This window comes from Mauremys reevesii, linkage group 5, assembly GCF_016161935.1.
Source record: "Mauremys reevesii isolate NIE-2019 linkage group 5, ASM1616193v1, whole genome shotgun sequence".
Classification (NCBI taxonomy): Eukaryota; Metazoa; Chordata; order Testudines; family Geoemydidae; genus Mauremys; species Mauremys reevesii.
The window spans coordinates 82,348,246-82,358,531 of NC_052627.1; the positions used below are offsets into that span (position 1 = coordinate 82,348,246).

Here is a 10,286-nt window from a genome sequence, read left to right on the forward strand (position 1 = left end):
TGAGGGGAAACTGCCAAATTTCATTAAGTTTTAGGCATTGCCTATGGATTTGCTCAGGTTGACTCCAAACTGGAAATGGGCATCATGGAAATTCTAATTTATGGGAGGAAGTGAGATGAATTATAGTCACTGCCAGGAAGACAGATTGAAAGAAACATCTGTTGTGTTTATGTATTATGGCCTTACAGCTAGGGAAATCTGCCCTGAAAAATAATAATGCTCTCTAGGACACAGCAAGGAAATTGGTACTCTTAGCATTTTTATTAAAAGAAAAAGATGACAAATTACTCTTCTCTTTGTCACTCTGCTCCTTGTTTACTTCTGTAACTGCACAAAAATGTTGATTTTCTTTGCGATAGTATTACCAATCTCAATTAAAAAAAATCATGTGACAAGACCCTCCCCTCGAAAAAAAATAATAAATAAATAAAAATCAGAAGTTAGACCCCGCAAGTAACATGATTTTTAGGCCAAACTTCAGATATTTGAACTCTTAGTAGAAAAGCCACCTATGTGTGTGCACACGCATGTGCATTTCATTATGACAATAACCTTACATGGATATAAACTGTGCACAAAATTGGGGGTAGGGAGTGGGTAGGAGGTGCCCAAATCTTCCTCCTGACAGGGACATGACTGTGCTTGTGCTAAACCTTGGTGTGATATCCTGTGGCTGTTTGATCCTTCCCTTGGCACACAGTAGCGCTTCCAATTCATCCAATAAGATTCAAGCCCTGGGCCCCAGTCTTCTTACCCCACTGGTACAGCTCTTGAGCCCCCTATAAGTGAAGAATGTGACTCATAATATCACCTGATACATAGAGAAAATTGGATGTCATTTAAAGGTTTATTTCATAGTGATTTGTGGGGATATTTTCAAATTGCTACTGGGAACATAGATTGCTAACTAAAGATTTCCTTTCTATTAAGAAGGCTCTTATTCATTTTGACTGAAACTGTTTACTGTGATGAGTTTCTGCTGATTAAAATAGTTCTCATGAATGTCAAGTGCTCTGCTTATAATGGCAAGGTAGTTAATTTCACTGTAATGGGAAAGGAGCTGCAGGAACTTAAGATATGTCCATTTGCTCATCAAATATTCCTTAGCAGGCCCTATAATTTCATAACATTGCACAGTGTTGTAGCTTCAATGCCCCCATTAAAATCAGTAAGAGTCATATGACTAAAATTCTGTGAAAATTCCTGCTTAGATCACTAGGTATTACTATTAGTAATGATATTTATTATTGGTGCTGAGGTAGTATTCAGAGGCTCCATTCATGATTGGGGTCCCTTTGTTCTAGTTCAGGGATCAGCAACCTCTGGCATGCGGCTCACCAGGATAAGCACCCTGGCGGTCCGGGCCAGTTTGTTTACCTGCCATGTAGGCAGGTTCGGCTGATCGCAGCCCATACTGGCTGCGGTTCACCACTCCAGGCCAATGGGGGCGGCAGGAAGCGGCGTGGGCTGAGGGATGTGCTGGCCGTGGCTTCCTGCCGCCCCCATTGGCCTGGAGCGGCGAACCACAGCCAGTGAGAGCCGCGATCGGCCGAACCTGCAGACGTGGCAGACGAGGTAAATAAACTGGCCTGGCCCTCAAGGGTGCTTACCCTGGTGAGCTGCATGCCAGAGGTTTCCGACCCTTGTTTTAGTTGCTGCACAAACACACAGGATGACAAGGCTTCCGCCCTGAAAGGCTTACAGAAAGGTATGTTGAAAGGAATCATAATCACCCTTTGTAGTATGAATGTTAATATTACCTCAGATACACAGTAACCAATCTAATTTCCATTCAACTTCACGAACCCTAAAATTAATAGCTATTGCCCACAGAGCTTTCATGTTCTCTTTCTTCCCAGCCTAACCCCCTGAGCAGGGATGGAGATTAGGAGGCAGTAAAACAGAGGCAAAACATGGGAGGGCACACTGGGTCATGCCTCCTTGTCCCCAGATTTCTGCCTTCCATTTAGCACAAAGGTTTTCAAACTGTGCAGCTTTCCCCCCAAGGGAGTGCACCCCATAGTTTGAAAAACATCACCTCCTGCCAGGAGCTGATGGAATGGAAGGTGGTAGAAGCTGCCTGGCCTACTCAGTCCTCTGACTCTCCACCCTAGGGGAGAAGACTACAGTTTGAAAATCTCTGTGCTAAATGGAAGGCAGAAATCTGGTGGAACTCATGAGACCACGTGACCCCCACATATTACCTGCCCTCCAGGTCCCCTCCCAATCTCCACCCCTATTTAGAGGGCTGGGCTGTCAGTAAAGAGCACAGGCAGGGGCACTCTACATACTCTCATGAACTTTGGAAACAAGTTCTACAGTGGTTTGTATAGGAGCAGAATATATTGTGGGTTGGGCAGGAGTGTGACTAGTGGATTTGGGCATACCCTTTGTAGAGTGGAGAATCAGTTCATGTCAACTACTGTCCTTAATATCCTGTAGTCATGGCTCAAGTGCAGTGCCATCATGGATTGTGTTTACACACATTTATCTGAGTGCACTGATTGATCATTTGGGCTGTGTACTCGTTCCCCAGTCATTGTTTGCATTGTTGTCATTAGCATGACCTCATCACCCCCAACAAATGAATAACCCTTCCAAATTAACTTTTGCAAGGTGCCGAGAGCACTTTTGCCCAATGTTGTTTGACTGCTCATTCCCAGTTTTACAATATCTGTGTAAACACTGGAAAATTCAGTTCTACTTACAGATACATATAGATATGTCGATGAACAGCAGATTAGTAGGGATCAGTAGTCAGAATACGTTGACATGACACACCACAATGGCTCAGAAGTCAGTGCAGAATTAAATATGGTATTGCTGCTTCTGGAAAAATAGAATGAATAATGTTTTGAATATACTGTTGCTTTAGCATTCAAATGTATTTCATTAATGAGTCATTCAGTAAACAGCAGATGGTGTTGAGTGTAAATACATGAAGATGCCCATGAAGCTGAGACAGAAGGTCAGAGCTCCCAGAGGAGTAATGCAGAAGCTAATAGAACTAAGAGACAGAGGGCCAGATCCTTAGCTGGTGTAAGTTAGTGTAGCTCAATTTGTTTCAGAGGAGCTATGCTGATTTACATCAGCTGGGGATCTGACCTACCTTTCTCCACCGTGTCACTCATCTCCACCAGTACTTGTATCAGTTGCTCTGGTCATTATTAGTTCTATAATAGTCCAGTAGCATAAGATGTGCATTATGCTTTGCAGGCAAATACTCTGTGAAGACTGGGTTACTTTTCCCCCAGGACTGACAATGCAAATGTATAATGAAAGAATTGAGGACATGAAGGGTATGTGGATGACTATGGTAAACAAAAGAAGAGGGTTAGTGGCTTTCCTGGGCTCTTTCCCACAAGGGAGAGAACATTAAATGCAGTATTCATTGTGGATTTCTTGTTAGCTACTTTGAACCTTTATAACTGTAGCAAATTAGGTTCTTTCAGTGGAAGATTATCCTCGCTAGTCTTTAGAGAAATAGTAACTCTTAAGCAGAACGTTGAATGAGGAGAAGTAGGACAATTAAACAAGCTCAGCGGGGTTATTCCGTACATTAGAGGCATTATGGAAGACAATAGGAAAACAAGAGTAGGGAGGAGATGAAGAGGATGGTTACACAGGAAGCTGGGGTGGAGCTTCTCACTGGTCCAGTAATGGACACTTAATAGTTTGGAAAGATTGGGGATGAAATTCATCCAAATAAATTAAGACACATTAACTTTATCATCCTTGATCTGTGCACAGTATGACGTCGTTGGATTGCACTAATTGACTACTTTATTTTGACAACATTGTTTTAGCAATCATCAGATACATTATTCAGAACCATAACTGCAGTTTTACTGGCGTGGGGGAAAGGAAGGCAAATAATCAGGACTTAACACAGTTCCATCTGATGTGAGGTAGGATACAACACTGAATTTGGAATGATCATCCCATGCATTTTGGGAGAGGTGGCATTTGTTTTGATCATACAGCATGGAAAGAAGGGAGCTGGAACGAAGGTGGTTGTGTGGGGGGGAAATATGTGTACTCTCAGTAACCTACAGCATAGTGAAAACACAATATGGAGAATCAGTATCACACAGTTGCCATGTAAACATCTGCTGAAATGAAACAGCAATGATCTGCTTCAGTTTGTCAGATTCCAACTCACTATTTCTGGGCAGGGCTGAATTTTTAATATGCTCCTACTTTATACGACACGCATAAGTGAAGTATTTTAAAGGCTCAACTTTGCTGTTCCTTGGTTGTGTAATTCAGAGATGAAACAAGGATAAGGGCATTTGACTTAAACAATCTCATTACATGTTTGATTTGGCATTTGTAATGGTCATATAGCACCTGCAACTGAATTTTGATCAATCTTTCCCATTTTAGTTGGAAGTGTGGAAGTGTATAATGATATAACTCCCGAGGAAAAAGAAAAACTCTCAAGTAAATGCTGTCAAACTATAGGCTAGCAAAGGAAAAGCTAAGAAATTGTTGCCATGCATAATATTTCACACAAGTATGTTCTCCACAAGTAGCATGGCATTTCCTTTATATGTATGGGTATATCATTTTAATCTAATTGGACTGAATCCTAATGCCATTTTTTGCACTTACATGTGGACATATTAGCAGGTTCCACACCAGACTTTACAATCCTGTGAATAAATGAACTTAGTGTCAATGAGATGCTACTGCAAGGGTGGGGAGATGCTATTTACGCACTTATGCTATGTGTATAGCTTCTCTGGGGTACAAATATGGTAGCAATACTGATCTATAAGGGTCTTTGGTTTGAGCTTATGGTTTCTTTCTGAGAAATCAACTCTCTCTCACTTCTTTGCCATCACAGTTAAGTCCATTCAAGTGCTCAAGGTAACATACCTGTAGACTAAAGGCAGGGCATTTTTAGCTAAGAGGTCTGGAATTTTCCTCTCCTGGAAATGCTGCAAAGCTCACCTGTTTGCAGGTGGCTATATGTTGCTTGATATGAGTATATGTTGTTTAATTGTGGAGTTTGTCTAGATCTGGATAAATAGTGGAAAAATGTCAGTCCAATTATATACTTTTCTATTAGCTTCCTGGGCATGTTCATGTAACTAGTTTTTGTTTACAAAATGTTTTGGGGGGGCAGCATTTATTCCAGAGAACAGGTATCCAGGTGCAACTGAACATTTACAAGTGTAATCATGCTGGAATTGCACACCCTGCTCTCCTACACACAGGAAATTTGTTAGTGGAAACATAAGAAAGGACACTTGTAGCTCTGTAAAGTGTTCCACATTATCTCCCTGGGGAACTTAGTACCCTAAAGCTTTCTTCAGGCATTTCTCCTCTTCATACAGGTTAGGTCATTCAGCCAGGGAGCAGAAACCCTACAAAGTAATTTAGATGACTGTTCACACAGACTGTGATCTGAATATTGAATTTTCAGTGGATGCACTAACTATAAACAGTTTCCTTAAACCTGGAGATCCATATATGCCAACAGGAGTAGCTAATGGAACAATCCTGAATAACAGACACCCTTTTTAAAAAAAATCATTGTGCATAAAGACTATGCACTAAGTCCAACATAAGTGCTCAAAATAAGGCTTACTTGGGTCTTCAATGGTGCATGAGCCTCATGTAGGCTGTCTGCATAGGGCTGAATTCTGTCCAAACAGGAAAAAATGGTGTAAACTGGCTGTGGTGGGGCTTAACTCCCATTACCTGCAAGGCATGGGAAAAGACCCAGTTAGTCATGCTCTGCACCTGAGCAGGAGAGTAAGTAATTACCTCTGGATAGAGGAGGCAGAACTAAGCCATATAAGTAGATTGAGGGGACTCAGTTGGGGAATGGAGACTGTGAAGGAGCTAGGTCTCTCTGATGGGGGAGCAATCCTGAACTAGGGCCTACAAGGGTAAGAGAACTGAAGCTGAGCCCAGGGGAGGGGCAAAGGGCCTTGTGTTTAGAGATGAACCCCAAAAGTGGACCTAACTGTTGTGTGGTGTGACTTGGCTTAAAGGCTGAACCCCAGAAGACCCAGTGAGGGAGTTCAGAGAAGAGACCAGCTTGGAGCGGTCACTGTAACCAAGAAAGTGGAGGGAGGGATAGCTCAGTAGTTTGAGCATTGGCCTGCTAAACCCAGCGCTGTGAATTTAATCCCTGCGGGGGCCATTTGGGGATTGGTCCTGCTTTGAGCAGGGGGTTGAACTAGATGATCTCCTGAGGTCCTTTCCAACCCTAATAATCTATGAAAGTGGCCACCAGAAGGTGTGTGAGTCAAAATCCCCTGTAATGCTGTGTTCAGGCAGGTGGTGGGGTTACCATAGAGGTGACTACACATAATTACACTGACTGAACTAGTGGTTTTGAACTATTTATTAATCAGCTGAAATATAGTCCTTTAGTTATATTCATGTGTCCCTTTAAAATAGGTAGTCGTGTGTACGTGCTGTCATTGTTACAGGAAATATCCCAAATATTTTACGTATTCACCACTCTGATCAGTGGTTTCCTGTCACTGCATCTAATTATAGTTATAGTTATATTTAATCAAGTTATAGATTGCCAATCATAACAAATCACCTCTGTTTCCAGCAGCATATGGTCATTAATAATCTCCTATCATGAAAATAGTAACTGCCAGTAGCCATTTTGTACTGGATACTGTACTCCTGTGAGCAAAATTCTCCCTGAAGTCAGTCCATAATTGGAGATGGGTGTTTAAATGTTTGTTCATGATGTTAATTGCATATATAAACAACTACCTCATCAAAGTGCATTCTAATCCCTCTGGCTCACAGATACAGGACCAAGGCACTTTTGAACACCTGCCCCACATTTCTGCTGTGCTCCACAAAATTGCATCATGGTCATACACAACTTAAAAGGTGAAATTTACAGTTCTAGTTTGCTCCAAATTATAGCTTTGTTATTGCTTGTAAAATGGAGAAAGAAAACTGTGGGAATACAAGTTTGTAAAAGTACTCGGGATTGTTATTAAATTTAAAATCTGTTATTTCTTTTCTTTCTTGGCAATGTGAAAAGTCGATAATATCTTATGAGTAAAAGATACTTCTTTTGGAATTAATCCAAAGCCATCCTTTTTTTGTAAAAATAGAGACCTGCACTTGATACGGTACTGAATTTTGGTCATAGACCAGTGATACGTAAAGGAAAAAAAGTCTTTGGATTATTTAACACTTTTGTGGTAGCTGAGCACAAGTGGGTGGCTGGGAAATTTCTGTGTTGTGTCCTTCCAATGTTTGTTCCATTTATCCCAGAGCCAATTATGTCACTGGGTACATTAGGGTGACCAGATGTCCCAATTTTATAGGGACAGTCCTGATATTTGGGGCATTTTCTTATATAGGCACCTTTTTACCCTCCACCCCCTTTTCTGATTTTCCACATTTGCTATCTGGTCACCCTAGGGTACATATAGCATGTGCAAGTGATTCTCTGAGCAATGGCTCTCATCATGGTGTGGCTGCCATGAATTTCCACAAAGTTTTTTTTTTTTAAAAGTTTCCCATTCCTCTATTTCAATTGCTGACAAAGCTGCAAATATGACAATAGGCTATGGCTGGAATAAAAAAAAGAATGCTGAGGTTTCTGTTATATTTCTAAGGTGAAATCTTGGCCCCACTGAAGTTAATGGAAGTTTTGCCATGCACTTCAGAAGAGCCAGGATTCCACTCTTAATTTTTAAGATTTCATCTTTCAAGAACAGCAGAAGCGCCATCAAGTTAGATTCCCTTATTGCTTTTTCATGAATAGAGCTAAGTGAACCACAAAGTGTTTACTTCAGTAATTTCCATTCAGTTCTCAGTTTAGCTGAATTTTTACTCCTAAGGGAGATTTTAGCTTAAAAGAATGTATATGCTCAGATAAATTCACTGACTGAAACTTGAACTTACTTCTCTTACCTTTCAAAACCTGATAAGGGTGATGGCCAAGTATTGTTTCTTTCAAAACACTCACAAACTCAAAAATCCTCTGCCATGACACACTATGAATAATTTGATAATGCCATATTATCTTGAATCTGAATACTCCAATGCTAAACAGTCATTATGATGTGGCTTGGTGTTCCTTGCACAATGGTAAGCACATGTGTAAACTTAAATAGTAAAATAATTATGAAATTTATTTTTAGACATTAACAGAATTAAATTTTGCAACCTGTACAAAACAATGTATTTCTGACCTAGCCTTCTGAGTCTGGTATTCCATTTGAAATATTTGCTCTGTTGGAAAAAAGATTGGTAGTCTCTTCCTAAATCATAAGATTATCTGCTTCTTGAAAGCCCACTGCTTTGTATATTCTGCTATATAGGGATAGGCAGAAAATTTCTGTGAAGGTGAGATTTGTTGTGTTCAGGGTGTCCGCAGTAGAGCTGGATGTAAAATTTTAGTCAAAATAGTTTCCCATTGGATCATGTCATTCTGGCAAAATCGTATCCATTCAGATGAAAGTTCATTTTAAAAAAAATCATTCCAAAAATATTGAAATGTGTTAATTTTTTCATTGTGAAATTACTTCATCTTGAAGTTATTTCTTTTTTAATGAAGAGAGAGAGAGAGCGAAGGGTCAATCTAAATGAAACATTTTGAATGTATTGAAATGAACCACTTTGACCTGAAACAAATATTTTCAGAATTTTATTTCTCTCTCTCTCTCTCACACACACACACACATGCGTGCGCGCTCTCGCTCTCGCTCTCTCTCTCTCTCAAATATTTTGGTTTTTCATCCTGATTTGAAATAGATATTTGAAATCTCAATGTTTTGTGGGACTGAATCCATTTTCCAACCAGCCACTCATGTGGGCTTTTCAAATCTTGCCCTCTCTAATAAGCTATTCAGCTGTGTCCAGGTCTCTCTGCAGAAGAGGAGATAAGATTTCCACCCGAGGGCCTTATTTCTGGAACTTCAAATTATGTTTTGTTCCTTTTCAGTGAAGCAGCTGATAGGATATATGAGTTTAGTAATGGATTAAAGACAGGTAGGCTTAAGAATGTATTCTGAGTTAGTTGTAGCAGCATTAAAAACACAGGGTATTTGCACTGGATATAAGTAAGGTAATGTGGAGTATCTGTGGACAATTTCCCATTTATTGTGCTTCAGCGACTTACTGTTCATGAAAGAGATTAAGCTCATACCAAGGTGCTGGGAAGTGAACCTTTTATAAAACCTATAAAGTCCAAATGACAATTTTGTGGGGAATAGGAAAAAAGATTATTTTTTAATCATTGGGTCTGTCTCATGGACTAGTTGACATTTATGTGGTGTGTGGTAGGTGAACCATTATCCTTTACAGAAATATACATGTACCAAGCAATCTCCTATAGCAGGTCACTCAGCTGATGGAGATGGCTCTTTAACTGGCTGGTTAGGGGTGTGATGCATGGCTAGAAAGAGTTAAACATCCTGCAAAATAAATAACCCTCAAAAGACAGGAGGGGGGAAATAATGTTTGTGTTTGTGTGTATTTATATATGTGTATGAGTAGGATCCACAATGTAATCAGCAGTCCCTGTCTATACTGTATTCTGATAATTCAGAGGTCAAAAGAACATCCTATCATTTAAATGAATTGTAAACACGGGATATCTTGGTATTCATCTCTCTTTGAAATGTACTGTGAATGGTGGAAGAACAAGCAAATGGTCTTATGTTAATTTGTATAGCTAAGTATCGGTGACGGACCTCATTCAGTCATCCTAATTACCTTTTGTTCCCTGAGGAAATCCCAACTTGTCAAAGAAGACATGAAATTGTATAAAAGATCCTTGGGTCCTGATTTTGTCACCTCAGATCTGCTTAGGTTTCATCAGGGGAAGTCACAAGACTGAGGTCCCAGTTATGCTGGTATGTCCTGAATATGAGATTTGGACATTGGAATATGAACTATTTCTGAAATAACTCTTTGCAGTTACAAAGCTCACCATCTCTGCTATGAATCTGCACCTCAGTGAATTGAACTCATGTTTGTATGTATATTGATCTTTTAACCATACTCTCTCTCTCTCTTGGTTTTTAATAAATTGTAGTTTAGTTAATAAGAATTGGCTATAGTGTGTATTTGGGTAAGATCTGAAACATTCATTAACCTGGGAGGTAATGTGTCCAATCCTTTTGGATTGGTAGAACCTTTTTTTTTTTTATATGATGAAATAAGATTTACAGAAATTTTCATCATATTTGACATGGGTACCTGGATGGAGGCCTGAGGCTGGATCACTTTAAGGGAACAGTGTTGTTTGGACTTCTGAGTAACCAGTAAGGTAATAAAGAAGC

The 10,286-nt window shown here is 40.0% G+C and overlaps 1 long non-coding RNA gene across 1 annotated transcript; it reads right to left on the reverse strand.

The window, feature by feature from the left end:
• Positions 1-658: 658 nt before the first annotated feature.
• Positions 659-5,710, reverse strand: LOC120406809. The gene is made up of 3 exons (XR_005599600.1): positions 5,597-5,710; positions 2,709-2,829; positions 659-779 (listed from the first exon to the last, which is right to left on the reverse strand). It is a non-coding gene; the product is annotated as an uncharacterized LOC120406809 (long non-coding RNA).
• Between the last annotated feature and the right edge of the window lie 4,576 nt (positions 5,711-10,286).